Here is a 7,789-nt window from a genome sequence, read left to right on the forward strand (position 1 = left end):
GAGTATGTTATACCGGATGTCTCCCAGCCATCAGATATGCTATAGCAGAGTAGAAGTGGCATTGATAGAACTGGTTTCTGTTCCTTCACAGAAATCCTCTGCAACTCTTGGAACTGGGGTTTCTCTGTGTTGTTTTCCCTATTTGGTTTTGTCTGTTGTTTGTTTGCTTGTTCATTTGTTTGTTTTAAAGAAGAGCTTTCCAGCCTCTGGCTGTGGTGAGTCTTGGATTTCTGCTGACTATGGAGCACTTTGGGATAGGGAGTGCTGCAAAAATAATGTTTCTTTAGCTTTTCACTAACAGTAAACAGAAAGTCTAGCTTAGTACCAAACTCCAAAGATAGGGAATGCACATTCACATTCAGGTGCTGGGTTCCATTCTCCACACCAGCTGTTAACCTTGTCCTTTAACTTCTGCATGAAGTTCAGCAGAATGCCAAGTGCTGCAGAATGAAGTGGTGCGTGTCCATCACTCTGAGGGGGAAAAAGAGACTGCAGAAACAAGGTCATGACATCTTTTTGGAGAAAGTTTGGGATATAGCTGGAGCTAGAGAGAGGTCCTGCTGAGATGTTCTTGGGCTGGGAGCTCTGCGTGGCACCCTGGGAGGTGGCAAACGCAGTGTTCCTGCTAACAGAGTGCAAAGTGTTTTCCCTTTTTTGTAGACTGTGTTTTCATTTCTTTGCTTTGGTTTGGCTATCTGCAAGCTGGACATGACTATGCATACCTTACCTACCTAAAGGTACTGTCTGGAGCAGCTGCAAACAGTGAAATATTACTTTATAACTAACACTGGCACTGGGAAAACCGGAGTTTCTCAGTCAGAGACTGTCTGACCTGACAGTGCCCTGTGCATAGCACCCACAGAGTCCATACAAGACTAAATGCAAAGCATTGCAGTGAAGTATTAAACATTGATTAAACATAATGTATGAAAACAGTGTCCACCAAGCAGAAAAGCAATTGACAATTGTATTATAAAGACTTTTGGGCAAACTCAGTTTTCAAGTATAGTATTGATTTATTTAGTAAGATCTCTTTAATAAAAGATATCTGAATAAAGAGATAATATTAAGATTTTTATTACAGCTTCAGTGTGTCAGTTAAAATTCCACATTTAATTTTATTTTTTTATTCTCCCCAAGTGTGTGGGGTGCTTGTAGACACTACAAATATACTTTGCTCAAGCCATCTAGATATAGAGATCTACTCGAATATCATCTCCTGACAGATAAGCAGGACCTAAAATTAAAGAATGTCTGTGTGTGTACAACATATATGTATAGTATGTATGTACCGACATAGATATATGATTCTTCGAAAAACAAAATCAAAAACTCTGCAGGCATTTTTCGTAGTGCTTTACAAAGAAAAGAGATGTGGCTTCGTTTTCCCTTTGCGTTTTTGAAGGTTCAGTATCAACCCGACATCTTTGCATTACTCACACGTCAAAGCCAGCTGTCCCCGCTGGAGTCCCTGTTTCACGGGATTCGTGGAGCCAACCTCAGATTTCCTGCTGGAGGCAGAGGGTGCTCAGAGGGCAGGAGGCAGGTGTCACCCCAAGGACAGGTGGTCCTTGTCACGTTTTCCAAAGTGGACCTTCACCAATGGGAGGGCTGGTTTACAGCTTACTCTGCTTGGCAACTGGAATTTCTCTTCTGGGATTAAAGCTTGAGTCCATGCACTCAGACTGGGTTGATAAACTTCAGCTGAGAAAAATCCTGAGGCCAAGGCAGTGTTTGTAAAGCCCACAGCTAGAATAAAAATGGATTTCTAAACATCCCAGTACTTGTCACGTCCAACTATGGCACTTCCAAAATGGCCTCTAAGATTTGAAAGACCTTTCCAAAGGTTTGTGCAGACAGCTTTGCCCAGGACAACCCTGGGCTGGTGGCTCTGCCTACCCTGCACACCGGTGGCAGTGCCTCTGTCTGCCTGCAAGGCTGGCCTCCTCACGAGCTTCCAGCACTTCTGGCTTCTTCAGGGTACAAAGAACACCTCGTGGACAAAAAAAGAAGAAAAAAAAAAAAAAGTGTTGCTAAGGAGAAACTAAACTTTTGTGTATCAAGGGTACTGCACACTAGCAACGGGACACTGTGCTGCTGTTTGCCTGGGTGTCAGTCCTGTGAGCTATTTTGCCCCACAGGACCTGCTCCTCCACGGACACCGCCCAGGCCTGCCAGCACCCATCTGTCTGCCACGTTGGGATGGACTGGCAGGCCTCATTCCTCCCGAGCTAGCCTCTCACTGCCCACAGCTCTGCTTGCAAATGGCTTGCCAAAGACAGTGAACTGCTAGTACCGTGCTTCGAAGATGAAGTTGCTGCCGTAGGGTAGCCGGCAAGGTGTCCCAGCCCACTGGTGGGAGCTGGCCTGAGAGTGGGCTGTGCCCGTGTGCAAGGGTGGCAGTGCGGGCTGCTCCTGTCCCTAACCATGCGCGGGGCAGGGACACTTCCCCTGTCCTTTCCTGTGGGTCAGAACCGAAGGGTGATGCTCGAGCAAAGCTCGCTCAGCTGCAGGATAAGGAAAATGCTCCCTACCCCAGGACGGGTAGCATCAGGCAAAGCAGCTTAGTGCTTGTCAGGGTGGGATGTGAGGAGGCTGTAACACACTGTACTGTTGGCACGGGGCGGGGAATGTTTCCAATCATAAGCGTTTGCAGATGGCCTGTCTTAATTAGCTTTGACAAGTACCTAAGTTGCTGTAAGTTACACCACAAATGGGATCCTGAAGCTTTCATTTTTTGTCACTTTATTTAAAAGTTTTTCCCTCCTCCTGGTATAGCATTTCCATTTTTCTTTCCATGTAAGGCTCTTGAGAAGAAATGAGATCTTTACGTAGCTGAGGAGCTATATTTTGATTGACTAAATGATTTATAATTAGGAGGTAGCTCCTGCCAGTGCTCTTCATATGTTGATTGAGAATTGCCTGCAGCAAATCAATGCAGACAGAGCTGCCAGAAAGGTAGCTGATGTCTTCTCATAGCAGATACCTTTCAACCCCAGATTTCCTCCTTCCTCTGGTACTGACTCAGACAAATTATCTTTATGGCCAGTGACTCTACAGGAGTTACAGGGTTGCACTCCAAAAGGGCTGTCCGTGAAATACTTACCTATGCAGTTATTTATGGTCTATTGTGTGGGAGTAGCAATGCTGGTAGTCTTTTCAGAGCCTGTGAATGAAACATGCATGAAATCAAGCTGAAGGCAAGCATGTCCCTGCCTTTGAAGGATGTGAAGCAGAAACTTTACCCACCTGGTAGAAGCCACTTGGGCTCCTTGCCAAAAAGGTGGCTCTGGAGTGGGCTCACTTGGGCAAGATTAGAAACAGGAGAGAGGCGGCTGCTGTGGGGTTTGAGGAGATAAAAATGGGGGGTTTTTTTCCTCCTCTGATGAAACTATGGCATAACAGGCATCTGGGATGTTCCGACGGGGAAGAAGCTGGGCACATAATCCATCCCTGGCTATACCAGAGGACCAAGATAGGAGTCTGTTCCCACTTTCTTGGTTTTCCCTTGGCTGAGGTGGGTCTGGCAGTGCTGGGTAGACAAACTACCTTTTTGGCCAAAACTGAGGAAATCCTTGTGAGCCAGGCCTCTGTAGATGGTCAGGTTGCAGAGACAAGGAGCATGGTCGTTGCAAAGGAAGGACAATAAGAAATATATGAAGGATCACTTTTTTCCTCTCAATGGTTTCATCCAGCTATCTACTGCATTGGACATGGGTATCAGCAAACAGCCACCTGCTTGAGCCATGAGTACCCTATGTATTAAAAAAACCAGACTTAAGCCACATAAACTCAGGAGATTAAAAATAAAAGTTACATGTGGATTACTGTTTAATAAAAATAAAAGTTACCTGTGGACAACTAATTGCCTTAATGGATCTCATCTTTCAGAGTTTTACATTTATATATTTTTCTACCTTCCAACCATGACAAGCAGAACCTTTCTAGGAGCATAGAGCCTAAGGGACACCCACTATTACAGCAGATACCATGTTATAAAATCCCTTACCTGAATTTACTATTTTTCTGCTATAAAAGTAGATAGCTTACTAGCACCTATTGCTTTTGTTGGAAGATTGTTATAAAACACCATTTCTCTGATGGTTAGAAATGTGCTTTTAGCTTAAAATAGTTGATGACTTTTTTCATGCTATTTGTTCTTGTGCCAACATTGTATTATAGCCTGAATGATTCTTCAGTCCTGCTGGTATTTGGGCATGTATTTATAAAATGTAATTGTATCCCACTCAGCCTTTCTTTTGCTAGGCTAACCCTATTAAGCTATATTTGTCTCACCAGTAAAACTGACTGCCCATTCCCGTCCTCCTAGGTCTCTGCACCTGTTCTAGCTTGAGTTCAGCTTTGTTAGAGCTGTGGACAGCATTCTGGTTGTGGTCCCGCTGGGGATATGTACAGTATGAAAAATACCTCTCCCTGCCCACCGAGGTACTTCACCCAGTACATCCCAGGATTTTTCTCCTCTGTGTCACACTCACAGCCATTCCTCAGTCCTTTGGCTGCCCCCTGCCTCTCCTCCCTTCTGCCATGTACAGCTGATGAGATGCAAGTTACAGCAAAATTTCTCTTGGCTGGTATCTAACTGCTCAACTTTGTTCTATTAGATTTCTATCACCTTATCGTGAGAAATTAAGCCCCGTGATTCTCATGAGTATATGTAATTAGAGAAGCTGGAGCTTTTAGGAAAACATTAGAAATGATGTGACTGTAAGAAAAAATGATATTCAGCATTCATTTTTCAAAGATATTTTTCAGGATGTGATGCAGTTGGCTCTAATCAACATTGACCTATCAAGGTGTTGCTGTTACACCAAAAAAAATAGCAAAGATGTTTTGACTATATGCTGCCAGCTCTCATGACTTCAACTGGTGTTTTTCCTCAAATCCTCACTCCTAGAATTATTATTACATAGTTACATTTTCTGACCTTTTACTGAAATAAAAGTTTCTAGTCTCAGACCCATATTGGGAAAGAAGTATGTTGTAAACCCCAAATCCAGCAAACAATTCCTATGAACTTAAAAAGAACAGATTAGAAAAAGAAAGCAGATTTAAATTCTAATGAATTTTCAGGACATGTATCAATATTGATAGGGTTTTCTGAGTCTTCAGAGTCCTCAGTGTTACCAAAACTATGTGACATATTATGATTTGAAGCAAAAATCCTGTTTTTCTACACACTTAATTGAGAGTTACTTCATAGAGAGACATCAAGCCAGATGTGGTGGTACTGTTGCGCCATACCTGGCCATCTTGCTTTGAAATGTCTTACACTGAGCACACTCAGGCACACTCTTCTTACTCTTTTAAAAAGGCATGAAGAAGGAAGATGATGATACTAAAGCAGCTGTCGAAAACGGGGAATACTTAAAATTTCTGGGGTGAATTTAGTCCCTATGAAGAACTAATAATGAGACTGAACTTCATAGGGCACGCTCTCATCATGGGTCATGTGAAAGCAAGATACAGGCTGGCCCCTGCCTCTGCCAATTCCCACTTCTATGTCACTCAAAAGGGTTGCAACTTGTGAGAGGGGTTGGATATGCCAACTTGCAGGCTTCAGAAGGATTCGCTGATGAGTTTAAGCCAGGGTTTGAAGGCATGTCTTTAAAGGTGGTATGTTTAGACTGTATTGACCCCTAGTGCTAGCTGTTCTGTATGATGTGCATCCCAAATGTAGGGATTTCTCTAAAAAAATCAAAGCCCACACTGTTGACCAGGGAGGAAGCCTCGCTGTAAGTCTTCACTGCCCATTCTTCTAATTCTGTTTAACAGTGAACTCCCTCGTGTATAGAAGAATGGAGTTTTCTTGGAAAGAAAGACTCCTGCTTGGGATTGTTTCTGTGCTTTCCTTCAATACAAAGTTTCCTGGACAAGCTATGAGAATACAGGGAATGGAAGGGCAAGAAAGTATTGTGGATGGCTGCTTTAAAGCTGGAAAAAACATTTTTCAACCACATTTTGAATATTTATTTTGAAATATTGTCAAAAGCATAGATTTTTAAGTGTTAGGGTTTGCTTTTATTTTTCTTCCCATGCTTCTCATTTTTTTCTTTCTTTCCTTTTTGGCACTTGCTTATTTTGCCACAGGATCCTGGAGAGAGGGAGAAAACAGATTAAAAATGAAAGAAGCCAGAGGAAGTAAATTTAAATGTGAAACCGAAAACACTGCAAATATTTTGCATAGAGCTTTCATTTTCAGACACAGAAAAATCACTGAAAAAAATTCAGTTAAATGAAACATGTCTACATGTGGATTTTCTGTACACAGAGGTTTTATCTGACTAAAACTCCCATCCTATGAAGATTTTATTGCCTGTTTAGCTTAATACACATAAACATTTATTATTGCCAGTGTGGATTAGAAGTCATGTTCAAAGGGCTTCTGTGAAGCTTTTAATTGCTCTAAGATCTAACAATAAGGACCTTAAGCTCAGAAGAACCCACTTCTCATGGTGGCTGCAAAATATGACAATAGTAAGGTCTGGCTTTGGATGAATGACTGAGGAGATTGACAATTAAGGCCCATTGCTGGATAAGTAAATATTCACACCCAAGGGTTTGCTTTATTTTTCAAGGAGGGCTTAGGGAGCTTGTGGGTATGTTTGCTTCCTAAATGTTTGAATTAAGTCCGTTTAGGAGAATACAGTTGTTTCTACTTGACAATGAGCATAGCCAGGTACAAATATATTCTAGTCCGAGGCAGGGATAGATTTTGCTTTTGGCATAATTTTCCCACCTAAACAGAAGTAGCAGCGTGTTGCTGCCTTTCATACCATGGTTATTAGGAAATAAAATCAACCCAACTTTAACCTTCAAAATGGACAAGGGAACAAGCTTGTAAAATAACCTACTCCTGGAGCTGGTTGGTTTGTGTCCATTGGGTGATGCAAAAAGCCAAGGCGGAGGAGGAACCTGGTTTGATTACTGGCAGCTGCTGTCCAGCTGATGTAATTCGGTAATAGCTGGTGACAGGCAGAAACTATAGAAGACACAAATGATAATTCCTTGGGGAGATCCAGACATAAATAATTCATCAAAATGAATTTTATAGTAGGGGTCAAAAGAAATTGAAGAAAGCCTGAGTGTTAACTCTCTGAGGGAGGAATTGACAGACTGTTTTTATACAAACTATGTGGGGGGGAAACACAGGCAAATTAAATGTAAATGAAGAGTATGACATTGTTCCTATACCTGGAACCAAAGCAAGAAAAACACGAGAAATAAAAAAAGAAGGATGGTTAAGGAAATATCGTAACTGAAACTGCTGGTGCGTAACAGTGCCAGAGAGATGCTGGGTAATGGCAACAGCGGAGTGAGTTGTCACAGGTCCATACTGTCACACAATGTGTATATCATATAGTCACACAGAAGAGTGTCTTCCTAGTAATCAGCTTGGTAACTTACCTGTAGTTAGGAGCTGATTAGTATCCCCTAAATATTTCATGTGTCTGAGTGAGGAAATGCTGTCTGTCTGTGGGAAGGACAGACAAGCCAGTGTGGGACATCGTTGTGGCTCCTGCAGGTGATATCTTCAAGGGACTAACCCACAGAGTGGCCAAAGCTATTCCCCTCTGACTGTGCCATGGGCTAAGTCACCCTGCATCACCCGATGTCATTCTGGGGCTGCATCCTGATGTGAGGGGCTTTGGGTTTCCCTACAGTGCAGCTTCTAGCTCCAAAAATGCCCTTGGAGGCTGGTTTTCTAGGAAAAGTAAAGCCGTCGTGCCCCATGCAGCACAGAGTTCCCCAAGGAAAGCCAACAATGCTT

This window comes from Strix uralensis, chromosome 5 (genome assembly GCF_047716275.1).
Source record: "Strix uralensis isolate ZFMK-TIS-50842 chromosome 5, bStrUra1, whole genome shotgun sequence".
In the NCBI taxonomy this organism is placed as follows: domain Eukaryota; kingdom Metazoa; phylum Chordata; class Aves; order Strigiformes; family Strigidae; genus Strix; species Strix uralensis.